General features: G+C 45.5%; 1 pseudogene; it reads left to right on the top strand.

Annotated features, from left to right (window-relative positions):
* Positions 1 to 2,501: 2,501 nt before the first annotated feature.
* LOC123404886 lies at positions 2,502 to 3,968 on the top strand (annotated as a pseudogene).
* Positions 3,969 to 5,737: the final 1,769 nt, after the last annotated feature.

Genomic DNA, 5,737 nt, shown 5'->3' with positions numbered 1-5,737 from the left:
TCAATTCATTGTCTACATATAACTTGTACTCTATTATGCAGAATGAAGATTCTGAATTGTAAAAATAGGAACATCCTAAATATTGGGTTTATTGACCCAGATAAAATACATATAGCGACGCTAACTGATAAACCCAAGGAGACGGAGGAAAACCTTCTAAGGTTTCTAACAGATCAAAAATTCTGTGACCACATACTGTTTCTATACAACTTCAGGTGAGGGTCTTTACTCTGTTGTGTCCATTCACTTATAAGTGTAATTGATAAGTTACTGACATATATATATATATATAGGACAAATTTTATCTACCACCGGTGGTAGTTACCACCACTGGCGTTTTGTATGTTGTATGTAGTATCTATCAAATCAGAGAGTATGTATGCGTAGTATGTAATATATAATCATGTTTAGGTAGTATATATACTATTTTTTTGGTAGTATGTATCATATTTTGCGTATGCTCTTTTTTACAAAGAAATATATATGTATTCATAAATATAATAAAAACTATGGGTCAACTTGTAATTTTTCATGTAACTCACTTTGAAAAATCTTATATATAGTATATGAACATAATAAAAATGATAAATTAGTATATATACTCCTGCATGGTAGTATATGGAACATGTGGGGTAACTACCCCTGGGTGGTAGGATGTATTTTCCCTATATATATATATATATATATATATATATAGACACACACATGTGCAGTTTTCATTGGATTCTGTTGGACATTCAAAATGATAAGGAAAGAGTTGATGCCTTCGACCCATTATCGAGACCCTTGGAACAGTTCCAAAGCCTACAGGGCATGCTCCAAGGGTAATTTCAATCATTCTTGCGCTCTATCGGTCTCTTTCGATGATTTTCTGATATATCAATTAATGAAAAACTTAGCAAATCATTTTCCTTGTCGGGCAGGGTTTGGAAGCGGTTCAAGTGCGTGACTCCCGGTATCGAGCCTGAGAAGCTAACCTTTAGAGCGGCTCAGGTAAGTAGTAGTATGATATACTTCTATTTTCAATACATTTATGATGCTAGATTATTATTTTGATTATATATATATTCTATTCTCGTAAAGTGCGACCAGCAGTCACGGGGACGCATCTATGCGGATACTATGTTTGCGAGACCATTCGCACGTTTACCTCTGAGCACAAGGATCACAGATACGACGTAAGCAATGAACATTCACACCTCTATTTTTACCCGTCATTCTTTGTTATCATGATTGATATTCATATTCATCTCCTCTTCTTATATAGTACACAACCATGAGGGAGAAGTCCCCACCAGAGCTACGCGCGATTGCTGTTGCAGAGGAGCTTGTTACCTTTCTGAGGATGGAAGCTATAGATGACAAAGGACGATTTAGTGTAGCTAGGGGCCATTACTGATGTTGATCCATGTAATCGAATAGACGGGCTCTAGTCCCGATAATTCAGATCTCCATATAATTGTATATATATGCTCGCCTGGAAGATAAGTTAATCTTATATATATATGCATAATTATTTATATTTAGAATTATATGAAAACTAATTCCCGAACACCAAACGAGGCATCACGTTAATCTCCCGAACACCTAAACCTTAAAACCCTAAACCCTAAAAATAAACAAAATCTGCAGAAACTCTTTAGTCCCGGTCCGTGTTAAGACCCGGGACTAAAGGGACTGCCCCTGAGGACGCTCCGAGGCGTCTACGTGGAGCACCTTTGGTCCCGGCTTGGAACAGGGCCGGGACTAAAGGTTAGGCCTTTAGTCCCATCCCTTTAGTCCCGGTTGGTGAACCGGGACTAAACCCCCTTACAGGCCGGGGCTATAGGCCTTGTCCCCACTAGTGAATGGCCAGGGCATGGAGAACACCGATTCAGTAGTTAGGCGTTTTAGAAAGTAAGTTATGCATTTAATAAAAAGAAGCAAAAAATGATCAATTGTTGGATACTTGCAGATGTTTATTAAGAACACGATGCAACTAGCGTAAAAAAGACAATGGAGCAAAGAATCAGATAATTGCATGCTTGTTGAAATCCCGTTGCGTACTTGTGTTATAACCCACACAACCATATATTCGCAAACATAACCAATGGTAGGCTAGCTAGCAACACATGAGCACACCGCGGCGATAGTCACGAAATGTTTGGTATTCTTGTCATCTCATTTTTTTAAGGTTAATTCCATATTATATATTAACATTTGATTGTTGTATCAACTCTATTTCTTGATTTTTTTTATATATCCTACTAGCAAAAGGACCTCTGCGTTGCAACGGGAAAAAATAATACCACACATTTTTAATTAAAGAATTTAGAGAAAGAAATTAAAGGAAAGAAAGAGAGTAGTAGTGCACAATCCATTAGGCGTGCCAAGGCCTAGCCTTACCCACTCCTAAATCCCCTAACCTAGCCCGATCCCCAGCCCCCCCTCCTCTCCTCCACCTTGCGCCGCTAGGGGAGAGAGCCCCACAGGATCCCCAATGTCCTCGACTCCCCCTTCCAATGGCGCCCGCACTTCCCTCCTCCTCTGCTCCTCCACCGCCTCCCACCTCTGCACCCCGTGACCACCTCCCGTGGTGTGCTGCTGCGAGGTCGGCCTACGGGGCCATGCTCCGGCAAGACTTACCCCGCCGGTAACCTGAATCCTCTAACCCCGACGCCCTCACCTCCACGTATGCATCGCCGGCGCCAGCCCCTTTCCTTCGCCCAGAGCCCCCTCTGTCTCGCGGCTCCACCTCTCTTCACGTCATGCCAATTTCTTCTTCTCGAATTTGTTCCTGTTGCCTCTTGTAAAATCACCAAGGCGCATGCATATAAAGTGATGACATTATCTATGGAGTATCGATGTGGGATTATGAGGGCAGAAGCGATAGCCCTCTCGTGCGTTTTTTGTCAGCCCAGATGCGTTTCTCTTATCCAATGCCATAGGGGCTCTCTGCAAAAATCAAACATTTTCCTGTTCGTAACACATCAAAAGGTACTGCGGGTTTAATTACTTACATAAAAAGGTACTGCGGGTTTAATTACCTAAAAGACAGGGTCCCATTGGAGGATGAGGTGGTCGCGACGGTGATGGACGCGGACGAAGATGGAGAGGTGGCGGCGGCGTTGGCCGTCCTCGGGACGCCACCCGGGAGAGCGCTGAGCGTCGGCTTGCGCTCTGCACGCCGCGGCTGCTCGCTGCCCTCCGGCGCGTGCTGCTAATCCCGCGGCACACCTCCGCTCGGGTCGACGCGACGGCGGCGCTGGTCAACCTCTCGCTTGAGTCGGCGAACAAGGTACGCATCGTCCGTGCGGGCGCCTTGCTGGCGCTCTTCGGCCATCGGCGTGGTGGGCGCGGTGCCTCCCCTGCTGGACCTCCTGACCTCCCCCGCTTCCCGGGATGGCCATCTACCACCTCTCGCTGGCCGCCGTCAAGCAGTCCAAGGTCGCCCGCTTCCCGGGGGCATCCAAGGCGCTCCTCAGCGTCGTGTCCAGCGCCGCCGAGCCCACGCCCATCCGCAGGCTGGCCCTCATGGTGATCTGCAATGTGGGCAGCTGCTCGGAGGGCCGCGCCTCTCTGATGGATGTGGGCGCCGTCGCGACCGTGTCCGGCATCCTCCTCTCCTCCCACGACGTCGCCGAGCTGGAGGAGTGGTGCGTGGCGGCGATTTACGCGCTGAGCCGCTGCAGCCTCCGGTTCCACGGCCTGGCACGTGCGGCCGGCGCGGACAAGGCCCTCCGCCGCATGGCCGAGGAGGGGACCCCGGCAGCGTCCGGCGCGAGATGGCGAGGAAGACGCTGCGCGCCATGTGGGGCGACCTGGACGCGGAGGCGGACCTGACCGGCAGCAGCCTGGAGTGCGGCGACGGGGACGAGTGCGGCGGGAGCATTGTGTCGGACGGGTTCATGTCGTTCCGGTTCAATTACCTAAAAGACAGGGGCTTTTTAAAAAAACGGCAGCGGCGGGTTTTCCGACGGAAGCAATAGCCTCCTTATTATTAGGTAAAGATTTTGGTATAAATAATATGTTGGTATTGGTTACTGTATATAGTTGTTATGTCATATAACTTTCTCTTATGTCATTGGTTTCGCGGCACCATAAGTTTAATTTACTCCCCGCCACCAAGCGTGGCCCAAATATGGCTTGATCTCTCTTGAGATTGCCCCCGAATTGGCTGCTTAGGACCAACACTTTATTTGTCGTGCACCCTAGCCAGAAACACACCGTTAGTGGCCCCACATGACCACATCGATTGGAGATCACACAACATCCATTAGACAATGCGACAAGACGATTTCAAAGAAGGCTTATCTCTAATTCTCTTTCTATTGATACAATCATGAATGACAATATCTAAGTGTATCTATTTTTTTAGGGCCCCCTGTATTCGCCCTGGACGCCCGAAATCTCAGGAACGCGCCTGCTCTCCTCTCTGTCCTATTACGTTGGTGAACAATATAACCTAAACTCAACGTCACCTGCATCTTCATAGTAACACCGGGAACTGCCCAACCGGCGTGTTTGGGCATGCCCGCCCCTAGTCGATTTGGTTGGTTTCCTTTTGTTTATGCTGTTTTGGGTGGGAGAGGCTTGTTATGATGGTTGTCATGGTACTTCCAGGTGATGTCGTAGAAAAATGGGGACGAGCACTGCGATTATGGTGGTGTCAACATTATGGCCTGTTTGGGATTGTTCCACTACTTAAAATTCAGCTCCGTTTTAGAAAAGCCAAACAAGGTAGCTTCACTATTTGCCGCTCTGTAAGAAAACTAGAATCTGAGGTACAACTTCATGTTTTTTGTGAAGCTCTTTAGGTGATGCTCCAAAACAATATAGAAGCTGGAGTTGGCAGGAAATACCACTGCCACCAGTAAGTGGACACCCCTTTGTTTTTCTCAACTCATCCAATCAGATATATCCATTCCATCAATTTTTTTAATCTTGAAGCTGGAGCTAGATGGAAACCAAACACTCTCTTTGAAAGAGTTACAACTTCTACATGAAACTGGTCCAAAATGAATTTGATAAAAAAGAAATGAATTCTATGAAGTAGAGTAGTCCTAAATAGGCCCTAACTGAAGCCCAATTATGGTCAAGTGGCTCCATGTGGGAGTGGCCGATTCCGATGGGTTATGACGTTGTGGGATGTGTGGCCGAGGTTCCAGTCAACCCGGCTGTTGGGTTTTCCCCGACCGGTCCTCTTTCCGACCTTCTATTTGTTGGCCGGAACAACATTGTAGCTAAGGGTGTGGTATCCAAATAACAGCCACATTTGAATTCATTGATTTTATTTTTGCATGCTTGCTTGAGCAATCCTATTATTATGTTCACTCTGCATGATTGAGCAACAAAAGAATTATGTATTATGTTTCAATTTGAGATGCAAATAGAACATTGTGTATTGTTTACTAATGTGATATGTACATGTAATATAATTGTGCAAAGCATTTCGAAACAAGTATTTATTCTCGGTAATTCTTATGCAAGATTCAAAGGTAAAAATATATTTGTTTGATTTATGTTCTTGTTAGTATTGTTATTACAAGTCACTTTTATATATTATACTAGGTATGTGCCTCTGCGTTGCCACAGGGACAAATATTTTTGAACACAATATATATGCCAGCTTGGCGGCGGGCTCACTCTACACCGAAGGTAATTGCTTAAATATTTGTAGTACACGAGTTACTCGAATCCACTTACTTTTACTATCATTTATACATGTTGGAATACCTTTACTTTGCTTTGAAGTGGT

This window comes from Hordeum vulgare, chromosome 6H, assembly GCF_904849725.1.
Source record: "Hordeum vulgare subsp. vulgare chromosome 6H, MorexV3_pseudomolecules_assembly, whole genome shotgun sequence".
Classification (NCBI taxonomy): Eukaryota; Viridiplantae; Streptophyta; class Magnoliopsida; order Poales; family Poaceae; genus Hordeum; species Hordeum vulgare.
Note: the sequence above shows the minus strand (reverse complement) of the source record. Positions and strands in the feature narration are given on the sequence as shown.